The following is a 17,935-nucleotide window of genomic DNA, read 5'->3' on the forward strand; positions in this document are numbered from 1 at the left end:
TGAGACGCTGAGGATTGGTGATCGGTTTCGGGTGGGTGTGGCCAGCCCCAATGATATCGATAATATGTAAAAGTAGAAACATGGCATACATTTTACAGGATTACAAAAATGTATGATTTATGGCCAATCATGTGACAGCTGGTGACTAGTCGTCATCATCATGCATACATAATGATGGGCCTATTATTAATTGGGGGCCTGGGGCTGAATTCCCATCTACCTCCATTGTTAATCTGGCCCTGAATGTGGCTGGCTGGGCAGAATAACATCTCAACAAAGCCTTTTGTGGGTCAATGTTTTGAAGCTTTATTAACGCTTCTTCATCAGGACATACAAGTCCTGGTGAAGAAGCGTTAATAAAGCTTCGAAATGTTGACCCACAAAAGGCTTTGTTGAGACATTTATTCTGTGAGTGCCACCATCTATGAGTATTTCTTTCAGAATTTATTAGAACCTTTGTCAGGAGAAGTGTATATGTGTGTGTGTGTGTGTGTGTGTGTGTGTGTGTATATCTCAGAAATCACTGCTAACCATGTAGTGCAGGGGGGACCTCTTACCGCATATAAACATACATCTGATTATTTATGTAATATACAGTATGTGCTGGATGCATACCTCCCAACTTGTGTCCGGATGAAATAGGGACACTCGCGCGGCTTCGCCGCGCGAGCGTCCGAAAAGGGGGCGGGGCGTATGCAAATGAGGGCGCGGCTTATGCTAATTAGTCGCGACCTCATTTTCATACGAGAATAGACGCTGTGCGCATGCGCACAGCGTCTATTCTACTAGATTGGGGGGTCTCCCAACTGCCACCCCCGCAGCGGGACAATGCCTGCCGCGGGTGGGACGTCGGGACAGGACCCGAAAATCGGGACTGTCCCGACGGAATCGTGACAGTTGGGAGGTATGTGGATGGTTCTCCAGAGGATCAGTAGCGCAGAATGCATCGCCCAGGAACTAGCCTGCTTCACACACTCCTACTGTAAACCCACTCCCAGACTCCTGTAAAACTAGCCAATAGGAGTCCGGGGGCAGACTTAGTAGCATTTAAAGCATGCTGATTCCGGGCACCGTACGGCACCCAATCTATTCAGTTCTAGAACATATATTACATACATGATTGCATGTATGTTTATATGTGCTATGTGTTCCGCCCTGCACTTAGATGGTCGGCGGGAAACTCTATGCTAAAACTATACATACAGTAAGCGTCTAAGTTTTGCTTTAGTCTATTACTTTACAAAGTGCAGTGCTACTTTTTAGTTGTAGTGACCGATAAGAACCACTTGGACCATCTAAACACGTCTGCCCTAAACACATGACAGGAAATGATACCTATGACATTTTGTGCGTGTTGTCCTGTGGTTCTTTCCATTCTATTATATTTTTTCATTTAGGGGAAAATTTACTAAGATGGGAATTCTATTTCACATGGGATGTTGCTATCAGCAGCCAATCAGAATCTACTTATGTATTTAGCACCTTCTTAAAGATAATAGATAGTATCTGAATGGTTACCCATAGCAACACATCATGTGAAATAGAGCTCCCATCTTAGTACATTTCTGCCTTAGAATCCATGCTTTAAAAATCCTACACTTGCCCCTGAAATCGGCCACTGCCGTAAAATCATTGCTATATCACATATACAGATGGGGCAGGCCTTATGCTTGCTGGCGAATCGCCAGCAGCATGCCGCTGGCGATCCGCCAGCAGCACGGCGCGCCATCTGACTGAGACGCGCGTGCGTCCCCCACGCACGTGCGTCTCAGTATCCGGGCGGCCGGCGGGCGAGGCGGACGCAATACTGTCCGCCTCCCGCTCGAGGGGGGCTGGGGGGACCCGAAGCGGCTGTGGGGGGGTGCGGGCGCCCGGTGTGGGCACCGGGCGCCCGTCGGACGAGGACGGCAGCACCGTCGGAAGGGGACGCGCGCACACCTCGTGCGCGCGCGTCCCCTTCCGACACACAGATGGCGCCGGAGCAGGGAATGGCGAATGGCGTCGCCATCCCCTGGAAAGATGAGCCCGGCGCCATCTGTACAGTGCACATGGATTACTGCCTACCACATATCCACATAAGCAATGTCATCGTCTTTGAACTTGATACAATATAGGAGTATGGATTTGAACTGCATCTAAACGTTTATATTTTCTTGTATTAAGTAATACCCCTTTCACATTGCAGCTTTAACACGGTATATTGCCGTTCTTTTACCGTTTTAAAACTGGGACAGCTACAATGAGAGAGCTCCATTGTCAATTTACCGGTTACAGAATTTTAAACGTGTTAAAAGCAGGATCCTACACGTTTAAAAAAGTGATGGGAAAAAACGGCATTTAAACGGTAATACCCCTTTCAGACTGCACTTAAACGGGTAATATACCGTTTAAGCTATGCCCTGTGAAAGGGGTTAAGGCTGTCTGACCCATTTTTTTTAAAACGTTTTAAATTACCGGGTCAATGCCGTTTATGCGATGTGAAAGCAGCTTAAGAGTCACACAGACTTACTGGTAGTATATATATGCTCAGTCACTTCCAGGAACTATCCTGCATCAGTTCTGATTCCTCATGAAAAGATCAAGTCTTCTAGAAATGTCTAATGAGGGGGAAAGTGCTTCTAGCATTTGTTGTAGAAACCTTATTCTGCCAACAAGATTTAAGTCTCCATTTTAGCAACACCTTATTGAACTTGTGCATTACTAAAATTCAAATAAATCTTTTTATGTAAACTAGAGAATTATAATGTTTTTTTATACAATCGATAACAAAGGTTAGATAGTGATAGCATTAACAATACATTTAAATTAACTCAATATAATTTTTTTTTAATTCTATTGTGTGTTTGAGAATCAGGGGACTATAATCTACTGTATACAGTATTGTGTATAAACTGTAGTTTTAAAACTGTTACTAGCAATAGCTTCCTATTATTACTGCATCTGTATTTTTATATATATAAATCTATAACATGAAGGGTCCCCTCAACATGTCCGATTGCAGCACCTTACCATAGGCCTCGTACCGCCAGTACCTGCCGTACCTGCCACACAACACTGATAGAAGTGAATATATGGTGCTCTGAGATCTTCGCACAGACCAACATGCCATTGTACAGATCACCCAGGCACTTAATGAACAATCAAAACTGAATTAGGTGGCAGAGAAGTGATAGGTAATAGGTTTATGTGTGGTGAGTTACACCCAAATGTATAAGGTATGGGATCACAAATCATAGCCAGGAAAAAATTGTCTTGGAGAATTCATAGGAAGCGATGCCAAATTTCAGCACATGCAGTTTCACAAAGTTACAGTCTCTCATGTGATTTTTATCAGTACCCTTTGGGGTTACAGTCCTTACATACCATAATATCTATCTATCGGCCCTTATTCAGATCTGATCGCAGTACAAATTTGGGTACTTGTGTATTATCATTACGCCCACGATTTCAATCGCAGGGCATTGTATGACCAAAAATCGCATGGCATCGCATCGCATCGCATGCGACGTGATTGGACCTGATTTTTAATTTTACAGGCACCCAGACGCCTGATTCCCATGTTAAATGCCCCCCCCCCCAGATCCAATTTTTAATTGTATACCCACCCTGATGGGTAATGATTATGTTAAATGCCCCCCCCCCCCCCCATTGTTAACGCCACCCCACTATCAACGCGTCCTCCGACTTTTTCATACCCACATTATCCACGTCGGCGTGGAGTTGATTTTATATAGTGTGGAGAGTGCAGCGAGCCACAGAGCCCGAAGAGTGTCGAGAGCACGCGGATTACTTCACATATATTCCGTGTCCCCTCGCTGCGCTCGCCGCGCTTCACTATATAATATCAACTCCACGCCGATGTGGATAGTCGGGGTATGAAAAGGTCTTAGGACGCGTACCGCTGCACTTGCCACGCTTCAGGTTGGCGTTGATAGTGGGGTGATGTTAACAATGGGGGGGGCATTTAACATACTCATGACCCATCAGGGTTGGTATACAATTAAAAATCGGGTCTGGGGTGGCATTTAACATGGGAATAAGCCAAAATCGCATCGCATGCCATTATAATGGCATGCGATGCAACGCGATATAAAAATTGTATACTCAGCCCGGGGAAAGGCTGAAATCGGGTCCCATCGCATACCTTAATTAGTGGTATGCGATGGGCACCGTGATAATACACAAGTACCCAAATTTGTTCTCAATATGGGCAAAACCATGTGCACTGCAGGTGGGGCAGATGTAACGTGCAGAGAGAGTTAGATTTGGGTGGGTTTGTTGAAACTGAAATCTAAATTGCAGTGTAAAAATAATGCAGCCCGTATTTGCACTGCACATAATAATACTAACTCACACAAATCTAACTGTCTCTATATATATATATATGTTACATCTGCCCCACCTGCAGTGCACTTGGATTTTCCCATTTTGAGAACAAATTTGTACTGCGATCAGATCTGAATAGTGGCCATAGTGTATGTGTACACTCTATAGAAATATGGCAGTGCTGAAGTTATAGTGCAGCTAATTACACTCGCTTTGTTTGGCGTATATAAATGCTTTGAGCAATCCTACCCCACGTTACACCAATGTGGTTGCCAATACGATGAGGAGGTCACTGTTAGATCTTCGTAGCTTACTGTTTCACACGCCTGTCCCAAGGATGAAGTGTTAGGGGTTCTGAGGACTGACTGACACCGATTTATACCGTGTTTCCCCGATAATAAGACACTGTCTTATTTTTTTTCAACCAACAAAAAACACCATAGGCCTTATTTTCAGGGGAGGTCTTATTTTAATACGGTACACATTTAAACATGCTCCAGTGCTCCTTTTAAACATGCCCCCAGTGCTCCTTTTAAACCGGCCCCAGTGCTCCTTTTAAACAGGCCCCAGTCCGCCATCTTAAAAATGCCCCCAGACCGCCATCTTTGACATGCCCCAAACCCCCTTGATATGGTAAACATGCCCCTGTCCTCCTTTTAAACATGCCCCCAGTGCTCCTTGTACACATGCCCCAGTGCCCCTTGTAAACATGCCCCAGGTTAAAGAACGTACCGTAGCCTCCATTAAACAACTCGCCTCCTCTCTGTCTCATCAACGCCAGCTCCGTGCTCTGCTACAGCCGCGCTGCTGCTGCCGCTTGATGTGCGCAGCGACGTCACGCGGCTCCCGCAATGCATCCCTGGGACTGGGAGCAAAGCGGCATCTGTAGAAGACGGAGGTCTCTAAATACCTCAGAGGTGATTGAAGATCACCTGGAGGTTAGCGGAGGTTAGCGGGGTCTTGTATTTATTGTTTGCATTGCACAGGATTGAAATTTGAATCGGCCTTATTTTCGGGGGAGGTCTTATTTTGGACATATGTCCAAAATCTGGGGGAGGTCTTATTTTCAGGGGATGTCTTATTATCGGGGAAACACGGTAGGTTACTTGAATGTCTTGTGGATGACTTACCCTGGGAAGTTTTCACGAGGATCTAACAATATTCAAGAAAGTAAGTTTCCTAAAGTGAAGTTGGATAAGATAATCTTTTTTTTGGTTAATATCGACCAGATGAAAAGAACATGATGTGTAAAGCATCCTGGGAGGTGGGGATGCCGGTGTTCACAATACCAACGCCGGTATCCTGACTACAGCCAGGAGACAGACGGCAGGATCCCAGAGCTAGAATCCAGACTGCCGGGATACCAGATAAGAGTATTCGGGACGGTTTCTGGTTTGGCTCAGGGAGGGGGTGGATAGGCATCCCCACCAATGATTATCTGTATATATTCCAACAGAACAAAGAGAATGACACAATAGGGACCACTTTGGCAGACAATGGTAAAGGATGGTCCAAAGCCTGTATATATACTGTATACTACACTTATTATCTGAGCAATCAGCATTGCCATGTACATTATATTTTACGCTATTTCTTTGAAGAGTTACAATGCACCAATAAGGGAGTGTCTCTAGCAGATTTTGGGGAGAAATCTTTTTTTTTGTTCTGCAGACGGCAGTAGAGGATATGCAAAGGCAGCAATTCAATTGTTTTGCCATTCGGCACCCAGCCATCATGGAGTTCATATTTTTTCTTGCAGCCTCCTGAGGTGTGAGAAAATAAAAAATGTACGCAAGGACTTTAGACAGGTTTAGCCATTTTACGCTGCTAAGGGTCTGTTTGAATGCCACATTCGTTCAAACAACAATTGAATGGAGGCAATTGTTTGGCCACATAAACTCTCCTGTTTCAGACCAGAAAACTAGATGCCCAAAACAATTGAATTTGGCCCTTTTACAATTGCAGGCTATAAGTCTTTATTTCTGTGTACAGATTGAGCATATTTACCCTGATTTATAAGTCATGTCATATCAACTATTCTTTTACAATATGTAATCCAAACATTTGTTCAGACCAATATATAGCTTCCTAACTGATTATTAAAACCTTATACTTTCTGTACAATGATGACTTATGTACAGGATTTGGTGATGTCTTATGCAGGACCGAATAGCCCTGTGTTCTAGTCTTTTTATGTGTGTCACTTAGTAACTTAGGAAATGTGATGTCATAGCGGAAATGGCTGGTTTCGTGGCCACTCCTATACTGTACCTGAGGGGGTCTGCTGGTTAGACACAGTCAGGGCAGCCGAGAGAGAGGGGGAATGGGTACAAATTACCCAGGCCCAGGCTTGCTGGGGGGGGCCCACAGGGGCCCTGGTTCGACCCCTCCCTTCCCCCCCTCCATCCCTCCCGGGTAGCAACAGCAGCACACACTTCTATAGCATGTGCTGTGCTGACAGCAGGCTCAGCATGAGTGTCTCATGCTGAGCCTGCTGTCAGCACAGCACATGCTGTAGGTGTGTGCTGCTGCTGAAATTACAGTTTTTAGAGTTTTCTTTCACCCTCCTTTAACCATTTTGGGGGCGTGGCCTAAGTGCGGTAGGTGCCCACACCTCCCACACTTAGGCCACGCCTCAAAATTTTTACCGGGGCCCAGCATTCCTCACGGCTGCCCTGGACACAGTAACATCTCTGCAAGATCTTGCTGTGATCATGTTCTAGTGCCTGTATCTGCTGCCTTCAAGCATCATGCAAAGCCTTTCTATTCTATCTCTGTAACATTTATTGGGAGTTTCCAATAGTACTGCAGGTAAGTTAGACCATACCGGATATATTTCTCCATACAGGCCCAAATGTTTTAACAAGGGACTCCCATTATCATATTGTACTCTATTTTTGAAAAAGACAAACATGGTTTGGAGAAATATGAGTGCAATTAGAATTAAGGTCACATGAATAATCTTTTCAATTGTATCCATTAATTATTTGTTACTATATTATGGCAAAATATTTAGATCTCAGGTTGTAGCCGTTCTGTATAAGAGAACTTAATAATGTAAAACATTGGTCTCATCACTATGAAGTCTCCATGACAACATGAGACAGAGAGCTGAGATAGGATAACCAGAAGGATGACTGTCCATGGACATTATATGGGGACTGTACTGCAGGCTTGTAGATTATGGTGATTTTTAATGAATGGACTGTATTTTTAAAAGCATGGTGGCTATATATGAAATGTGAATAAAAGAGTAAAGCTGTGAAATCAATCTGCTTTGATTCCATTTACCTGAATATAGACACATGTTTTAAGAACACATTTTATGTCTCTGACCTCAAGCTGTGTGGCTTGCAATGATTTGAAAGACTGGCAATGTACTGAAAGCACAAAATGTTTTATGGTTCATACAGTCCCACAAACCCATTAATAAATTATATAATGAAAACTTTGGTGTAATGCTTCTATACTCTGTTTGAAAGATTAAAAAGCTTCGGCCCACTTTGCTATATCGTCAATACAACATCGAGGGCTGAAAATCATGTCTGTAGGTATCTGTTTGGCATCTGATCATTACTGAATAGAAGAAGGGCCTGTACGAATTAGCATAGGTGAAGCTTCAGCTATCTATTTTGGCACCCCTAACCCATGTGTAATACCCCATATACTGTAAACCATTCAATTGCTTTCATGTTGATATACTGTAATATGCAGCTCTGATTACTATTGGGAAGCTAGCTAAATGGGCTTCTTCGTGCTAGTCCAGTTAAGGACAAAGCAGGGGGAATGCTGGGAAAGTGAGTCTCTGAGGCGGTAATAAATTAAAATGGCTGATTTACAGTAAGTGAAATAAAGAGAAATAACAGAAAATTCGAACCAGAGATAAAATGAAAGAAAGAACAAGTAATAAATAAATAAATAGCAAATTCATAAATGAATATAACAACAGTGTATAGATCTTCCTGACATTTCTTTACCTGTAAGATTGGTGCCATCAACTTGCACGCAGCACTGTCAAGGATTCAAAATGGCAGCTCTGTTATTCACGGTCTCCATGTCCATGTGTCTCCACTGATACTGGAGGAGCACCTAGACCAACATGAACCATTTACATACCCTCCAACATGACCCATTCCATTAGGTACAAAATGCCATGTTCCTGGACTTCCCTGCCAGTGGCAGTTACAGATGTGAGCCTGCAGCACAGTCCAATATTCAAAAAGGGGAGCCACACCAGCTGCCATCCCAAACATCACTGAGAGTTGATGTGACCCCCCCTCTTTAAATATTGGACTGTGCTGTAGGCTCACATCTGTAACTGTCACTGGCAGGGAAGTCCAGGAACAGAGCATTTTGTACCTAATGGGATGGGTCATGTTGGAGGGTATGCATTTACCAATATCAGTCCTAGCGATCAGAATGAATAATTAGAATGAAACCGGGCAAACTAACTCACTGGCAATACTCATGGTTTCAAAGAACCAATCAGGACATCTTGTAGATAATGTTTTGCCAAGACCTAGACATAAAACATAGTACATGAAAAAAAATCTGCAGTTATCTGTACATATGAATTGCTTGTAATTTAATATTCTTCAGCGTTGTACTTATTTTTCTTAATCTCTTTGGATTAAAATCTGTATTAAAAAAGGCAGAAAGAAATCCTTAAAGATACAACAATCCAATATTCATTACATACTGTATTACAAATAATGGGCTTGCAGTTCTCATTTGACATATTAGAAATATAAGTAATATCTTTTGCTAGTGATCTCATCTAAAGAGATGGCTGCGTCAGTGTCTGCAGAACGGAATCCCATTGGGAGAGGTGATTTACATTAACTTTCTTACCTGAGTCTCGAACAAGGCTAGTGACACAGTGATAGCAGAAACAGCAATGCTACACATATTCCTCGTGTCTCTACTACACACAATGGTTTGAAAGACTATAGAGATTATTAGTGAGGTGTACCCAGCCAATCTTCCTGGTTTGTTATCTCTGTGCATACCCAAGACCTTACAACTATACACCTTTAAGAATTACTGGAAGGCAAAATAATGAGAGGTATCCAGGGATAAAATATTATTGGAGCCATCACAAAGATAGTGAATTATATTCTGGGATACGATCCCTGCACTAATGAAGCCTACAGAAGGTCTCTCCTTTTACCATATAATATAAGTACGGTTATAACGTGGGTGGAGATTTTGAATAATTATTTAATAATAGCCCTGAGGTTCAACACTCCGGGATCTCTCCCAGCACACCCTTCAATAACCACTGCTCAATATAGAATAGAATCAACTTTATTGGCCATGTGTGCTTGCGCACACTAGGAATTTTTTGTGGATTACAATGCAGCATCAAGCAGGGATGAGGACGGAGGAGATGCATACGTTACATTAAGACATTATATGCGGGAGGCACATGCCCGCCAAGCTGTGCAGCGCCTAGGCAGCCATCAGCGGCGCCACTGGACGATGCAGCAGCCAGGTGGGTAACAATCTAAGCAGGGTCTGTACAGTTTTCACACGGGAACACATACCCGCCGTGCTGCACAGCGCCTAGGCAGCCATTCAGCGGCGCCACTGGACGTTGCAGCAGCCAGGTGGGTAACAAAAAAGCATAGACAGTACAGTTGTCGCACAGGGAACACATACCCGCCAAGCTGCACAGCGCCTAGGCAGTCATCCTCGGCGCCACTGGTCAGTGCAGCAGCCAGGTAGGTGACAATATAAGCAGGGACAGTACTAATCAAACAATAGAAAATGTTCAGATTATAGAAGATACATTACTCTGCTGGGCACTGAGGGTTTATTCCAACATTAAAGGGGAAATTCACTAAGATATGTGTTATACGGCCAATGCCGGGTACGACTGCATACAACTGGCATAGGCCATATTTTCAGGAAAATACAATTTGTAAATAGTGCAGATTTACTAATCCGCCGTATTTACAGATTCATATTTCCCTGATGGCATAGGCGGCCATATTTATTCCGTATATACAGCCATCAGATACGAATTACCAGCCTGCATGGATCAGTCATAGGATAAAACATAGAAAAAATAAATAATTTAAAAAGGAGTCTCTCCACCCCATGGCCATAACCAGCCCCAGGCTCAAACAGCTGTTGCTGGTTCTAGAAATTCACAAGTCCAACCAAGTACAGGATCCCCAAAACTATTTATATTAGTTCCCAAGGCCAAAGCAATCACCCTGTGGCTGGCCAGGCCAGGCAAGTACCCTGAAGAAATGCCTCCCCCCCCCCCAATTAAGAGGTCCCCCCTCCAAAATAAACCCTGCCTGGCCTGAAGCACGGGGCTGTCCCTGGTACCTCTGAGCAGTGAACAGCAGGCTGATTGTAATGTGAAAAAAAAATAGATGAATAGATCCCAGCAAGCCTTCCCCACATGTTGGGACTTGGAGAACCTAGTATGCGGGCATTAAAGGGTATGCTGAGACTGTTAGTTCCACATCAGAACCAATAGCCCAATAAAGACACACACACCTGAGAAGTAAAACTTTATTACATCCGGAGCCCATACATACTTATACTCACCTACCTTAACCTGAAGGATTGGTTCCCTTTTCCAGTAGAAAATCCACATGGTACCTGCGGAAGGAAATTATACTCACCAACTCCTCCAGTGAAAATTGCGTCCACTTTGTTCCATGTAGGCAATACCGGGACAGGTAAAATGACCCAAGCCATCGCATGTTTACATTCTCAGCTCCTCCCCCAACATGCCCGCCTAGCCAATCGGGTGCGATATACACTTGCCTGGCCGTTCGCTGTGGGGAGGGAGGACTGGGGGCCATACCATGGGAAGGCTGGGCATTTTATGGGCGTACCCATGAAAACGCTAGGCGTGGAAAGCAGACGGCCAATGCCTGCCGAGGGTGGGCAGGTTATGTCACAGGAGATCAGCCGCCCACCCTGTCTTTGTCATAGTGCTTGTAAATAAAAGTCAGTTCAGATGGCAAGGCAGGAGAAATCATTATTTCTATTTCAATATATTATTTCTCCTGCTAGCGGGTGCAGCAGCATAGCAGGACACAATAGAAAGCTGTCCACCACATCACTCATCTGCTGGAAATAAGAGCAGGTGAGGGGCAGCTGATGCTGATGGAGGAGTGTGCATCAGTTGACTGGGACTGGTTGTTCTCCAAGTCCCTGCATGCAGTGCAGGCTTGCTGGTAATCGTAGTTCCACAACAATACAAAATAGTTTATTCCACTTTTACACATTTAATCAGCCTGGTGGCCACTGCCACCAGGCCACAGCCTGGCAGGGCAGGAAAATTCTGTAGGGGGGATCCCTTCATTGGGGGGGCAGGGGTTCCCACTTCCCCAGGATCCCTGCCCATGCTGACCGGTCAGCATTACCCTGCTGGCTGGTTGGGCCCGATGCTGGTTCTTGAAATATGAGGGACCCCTACTCATTTTGTCCCCCCATATTTTGGGAACCAGGACCGGCCCTTGAGCCTGTTGCTGGTTTTATAAAATCCGGGGGACCCCTAGTCGGTTTGCCCCGTGATTTTATGAAACCAGGACCAGCTCTTTAAGCCTAGGGCTGTTTTTGTTGCTCAGGAGGGGGGACCCCACGCTATTTAAATAAAAATATATATATATATATCCACAAAGATGAGGACACTCACCGGTCTTTCTTCAAAATAATTTTTAATCCATATCGCCACATCCAATAAAGTGCAAAGTGCATGACACTGGGCCTAGGGCCAATGTTTCGGTCTGCCAACAGACCTTTTTCAAGGCCCCCACTATCTCCTCCTAAAGTGCATATATATATATATATATATATATATATATATATATATATATATATATATTACACATTCTTTTCATTCTTTTGGACAGAACCATGCACAGATCGCACTGATTAGTGCATGGTTCTGTCAAAATCGCCCATCCGGACCTGGTCTGCGTGGTGATTTTAAGTAACATTTTCCCGAATTCCCATTAAATTTGAAATTTGTATATGGGAAAAATCGCCACTTCAGAATGTGCTAATTCGTGGCAAAGAGTGCAATTTTTTTACCGCAATCTGCATCCAATTAAGTTGTTGATTTCGGGGAAAAACTTGCAAATTTGGACGTTTTGAAACAAAATAGCATCACATTAAATGTCACCCAGAATGTACTTAGCTATGATAACTGTTTGATTTTTTTCCAATTTATTGAGAGCTTTCAATTCTTCCTGTAAGACTTCCCCATTTGACATGCTTTACAGGATGAAGGCTTTGCACGCACTTGGAAAAGGACATTCCATTTTCAAGACATATCCATTTGGACATAAGTTATGCCTCTGGCTGCTCCAGTGTAATAATATAGGAGATATTATTTTCATGAGTAGAATTTTCCTGCTGAACCACAGTTGAACGGATATATATAAGCCTGAGGGAGTACTAGACTATTCCCTAGAAGTGTTTTATTTGGAAGATCCTTATACAGGAAAATATAGGACTACAAAGCACATTCCTTATAAAAGCTGATACTGATTTTTTTTTTTTTATATATATATTTATTATAAACTGATCTATTTTTTAAATATGTTTGTATTTCTGTTTTTATATATATTTTTGCCTACTGTTTATCAATAAAAAGTTAATATAATATTGATTTAAAATATACACTTAGTACCCCCAGCACCCTTTTATTCACAATATTTTTGTTATATTTTTTAACAAAACGGTGGGGAGGGGACCCATTTCTGGAGTTAGGCAGCAGAGTGCTATTCTATATACTGTAAATTAGGGCAGGGCATTAAAAAAAACAAAAACATTATCATTGCATACCTCCCAACATAGACGATGCATGCAGCAGGACTCCTGCATGACGAAGCTGTGGCGATGCCAAAAAGAGGGTGTGGTCTTGTAAGGGGCATGATTTTGTGGAAATTATGGGAGTCACACCTCCCATTTTTATCACTATTGAGACATGCCAGTGATGACAATAGGGACAGTTGGGAGAAATGCCTTTGTCATACTGGCTGAAGGTCTGTTTCAGAGTACTTAATGTATCCCTCCCAACATTTGAAAGGCTGAGGTCGGGACCTGCAGCGCCAAAGGCGGGACTGTCCCGGCAAGGGGGCAGAGCTACTGGAGGGTGGGCGTGACTTTGTTTAGGGGGAGCGTTGCCTATCACCATGAACCCTCTACCCATTTTCAGGAGTGTGCCTAGCGCTACCCTAGCAGCTGGATAGCCCACAGCCCCCTCCTTACACTCCCTCCCTCCTCTCTGCACTGCAGAGATGCTGTGCGCAGGGGCTGTTGAAAATGCCCCTCCCAAAATGGCCACCTCAGACGAACGGTTGTGAATGATGCTAGAGGTGTATGTGACCATTTCTGGTGAGACATTTACTAGAAAAGAGGAAGTACTGGGACTGCTGACCTGCAGGGGAACTATAGATACTGCAGTTAGAGCCTGAGGCTACATAAAAATTATCTGATTGAAACCTCCTGACAACAAGCAGGTACTGTGGCATCATTTATAAGGGGCATTTATATTGTGTGGGGCATAATATGGTGACGGGTATAACTATGGGGGCATAATATTGTGTCAGGGTCATTAAAGTGTGGTGCATAATGTTTAAGGGGCATTACAATAAGGAGGAAAAATAAATAATATAAGGGGATTGAATCAAAGGAGTTTGTTTCCAGTGTCTGGGGGTACAGGATGAAAAGCTGAGGAGTAAGGTAGTCTTTTTCTCCAAGTCCATGCCCCTTGCTGTGAAGATATTCACTTTTTTTCCCCACTTTTTTTACTTGAATTTTGAAAAATACAAGGATTATTCAGGAATTGAGAAGAGCATGTCACAGTAAAGATGACTGAGTAACATATGTAAGTTGTAAACTGAAACATACATATTATGTTTCAGTTTACAGCTTATGGCCGTGATGGCTAACCTATGACACGCATGTCACTCGTGACACGCCAAGGCACTATGATTGACACGCATGCTGACCATTCGTGTGCGGAGAGGAAGTTATTAGAGGCAGCAGTCGAGCTCATGTGGGTGGATATGTTCAGCACTTGATTGGTAAGCCTGGGCAGGGAGCTTCACTCATTCCTGGTGTCATCATGCCTCTAGTCGGCGGTCTTGGGGACGCTAAGCCAGCTGATGCCGAGGTGCGGAAAATCTGTGATGAGGTGAAGCAGGCGGGCCCTTGCAATGCATCCACCTGCTGGGGGTGATTCGGAGTTCAGCGTGAGCGCCCTTCTGTCTTGTCTCCGCCTCTCCTGCACAGGAAGCCCTACAAGCAGCAGTAACAGCAAAGACAAGTGAGTGACCTATTTAAACTTTGAGAGTGACTTCAGGGGTGGCACGTGCTGGTCGGGGATGGGGTGGGGGCATACTGGTTGTGAGGGGAGGCTGTTATGTGTCTTGTTAATAACATTACCGCACGGGGGACACACTAGTAATGTTTTCATGTGGTTAGGTAGGAGTTTGTTGCGGGACCCATTAGTGACATTACCAGGAGGGGAGTGCGGGACCCACTAGTAACATTCCACAAAGGAGGTGTGGGGCAGGGCCGGCAACAGAAATCTTGGGGCCCCATACATTGATATTTCTTAAGCACTAGTAGTTGTGTGGAACAGGGAGGGATGGTGGGCATATTGGTGGCAAGAAGTCCCATTTAATGGCTGCCCCCAGTGCAGACAGTCTCACTTCTGATCTGAGAGCTACTGTACTACACATTATGCAACACACCGTAATGCCTACTACACATTCTACCACACACCATAATGCCCATTACACATTATGCCACACACTATAATGCTCATTACATATTATGCCACACACTGTAATGCCCACTACATATTTTACCACACATTATGATGTCCATTACATATTATGCCACACACCATAATGCCTATTACACATTAGGCCACAAACCATAATGCCCATTACATATTATACCATACATGGTAATGCCCATTACTTATAACACACACGATAATGCCCATTACACATTAGGACACACGCCATAATGCCATTACATATTATACCACATGCCATAATGCCCATTACATATTATGCCACATAAGTGCCACTTACCTACAAGCTCTTTGCCAGGGGTTGCATGCTCTTTACCAGGGGTATCATGCTTATTGCCAGAGGATTCTTGCTCAGTGCCATCGAGTTACATGCTCAGTGCCAGGGGGGTTGCCCTTGCCTGGGTTTTAGGTTTGTTGCCATGGGGGAGTACATACTTGTTGCCATGGGGGAGTACCCACTCAATGCCCAGGGAGGATTACATGCTTGTTGTCAGATGAGTCAAATGCTTGTTGCCCAGGGGCATAACATGCTTGATGCCAGGGGGGTTAAATGTTTTCTTCCAGGGGAATTTACATGCTTCTTGCCCAGGGGTAATCTGTGCATCAGAGGGGCCCCAAATTCAGTCGCTCGTCCCTTCATTCAGCTACCAGGCACTGGACTGCTGTGGGAGGCTGGCACTTAATATCCCCCCAGCCCCCCAACAAGAATTTTTGTGGCCACGGCACTGAAGGGACTCAGGAGGGGAAGCTGCCTGTTTAAACATGCAGCTCCCGGCCACACATTGACATGAGCTGGTGCTGCTGCGGCACTCGTGTCAGTGTGTGTGTAAGCGGTGGCCGGAAGCTGCGTGTTCTGACAGGCATCCCTAGGCAGCTTCCCCTCCCGAGTCCCTGCAGTGCCGCGGCTGTAAAAATTCTTGATAGGGGGGTGGTTTATGTGTCAGCTGCCCACAGCAATCGATTGCCGGGCAGCTAACTGCAGGGACGAGTGGCTGATTCTGGGGCCCCTTCGATAGTCGGTGCCCGGGTCAGCTGTCCCCTTTGATCCCAACTGTCTCCGGGCCTGGGTGTGTGAACTGATAATAAGGTTACCGTCTGGAGGGGAGGGTGTAGAGTGGGGGTGCTGGTAGGTAACTTACCGTTGGGGTGTGCATACATATTTTCACATGAGCATGTCATAATTAGGAGACATGACATCATGGACAATACGGCATTTCTTTGTGCTAAAGCAGAGTGTTGGACCAAATACCCCCTGGCCCACCCTTGACTTCTGCTCTGCCAATTTGCAAATATTGATATTTCTTGAAGTGGCACACGACTCGAGGAAAGCTACACATTTTTACGATTTTCGACACAACAAGCTAAAAAGGTTAGCCATCACTGGCTTATGGCCTTCTTATTCGGGCCTAAATTCTAATCTTTGAAGTAAAGAAAAAAACAAGGAATTGGATTATGTGTTAGCTTAATTTGAAATACTGTATGTCAGTAAAGTAGTTTAGCAATTTAAGCCAAAAGATCCTGATCCGCCCACACTCCCTGAAACGGTAGAAATTCCTAAATCATCTGGCACAAAATGGCTCCTCTGTTGGTGGGAGATATATGTCCTATTCAAATATTTCAGGTGAGTTTCCTGCAAGGAGATGGAGACGTTTCAATGTGAGGTCTCAATTTTTAAAAATAGTTGCAATCTCTGGGAGGACGGGAAGAACCTTCCTCCATTTCAATTCCAGTGGGCATCATAAGCCTTCTCTATTACAGGTTACAAGCGAAAGATTGTGCAAAGTGTCGCAACGAAATACATAAAAAATTGGATGTTAGGGATATCACAATTTTCTACTAGGATTTCTAGGTTTGAGTAAGGCAGGATTACACCACCGTGGTCAAAAATATTCCTAATTGCTGCTATTCCTTTATGCCTCCACTCCATAAATTTCGGATTCTCCAGGCCTGGTGTAAAACAGGGATTGCCCCAAAACGTGGTAAAGGATATTCACTTTTTTTGGTACACACACAAATGTTTTATATTTAATATGATCAGTGGGGAATGGGGGGGGAGGGGGTGTCTTTACTGTTCACACTGGGAGAAAGATTATATAGAAACAGCCCTCATCTTTCTGATTTACAGAGTCATTTCTTATATTTCTCCATTTTCCCTGTTTTCCATTACTATTTTCCAACACTATACACTTTATTTTTATGTTCTTGAACATTCCTTATTTTTCATGACCAGCTTTTTAATAACATTTCTTGTAACTGAGATTCCAAAGGTGGATGTAATTTGATTTCTTATACTATGTATAGTACATTCATTTTGTTTTCAGAACAAATAAACTTTTTTGTTTGTTTTATCTACATTATATGTTAATAGAGTAAAGGTGCCCATTCACTAGTAAGATTTATCTTCAGATCTGGCTGGTTGGAACAAAAACCTGGTAATATCTGAATGACAGTTTGTCAGTTTTCCAGCATTTCCAGGCAAATGGTTAACTGTCATTTGCTCTCATCCATAACCATGTTTTTGTTCCAACCAGCCAGATCTGAAGATAAATCTGCGTATCTATGGCCAACTTAAGGGTGATTTTTATGAGTGAGGTATTTCTATGTTGCTGGTGCCTGAACAGAGCACATCATATTCCAAATTAAAGCTCTTGGTCCGTAGCTGTGCAGAATTGGCATTATAATTGGGTGCTTTGTTTCACAGTTTTGTCTCAAAACGTCCACCAACCAATCACATTGCATCACTACTGAGCTCTTGATAATGTGACAGTTGGTCAACTCAGCCTATGTACCTTCCAGGTGACCTGGAAT

This window comes from Crinia signifera, chromosome 1, assembly GCF_055691185.1.
Source record: "Crinia signifera chromosome 1, ASM5569118v1, whole genome shotgun sequence".
Taxonomy (NCBI): domain Eukaryota; kingdom Metazoa; phylum Chordata; class Amphibia; order Anura; family Myobatrachidae; genus Crinia; species Crinia signifera.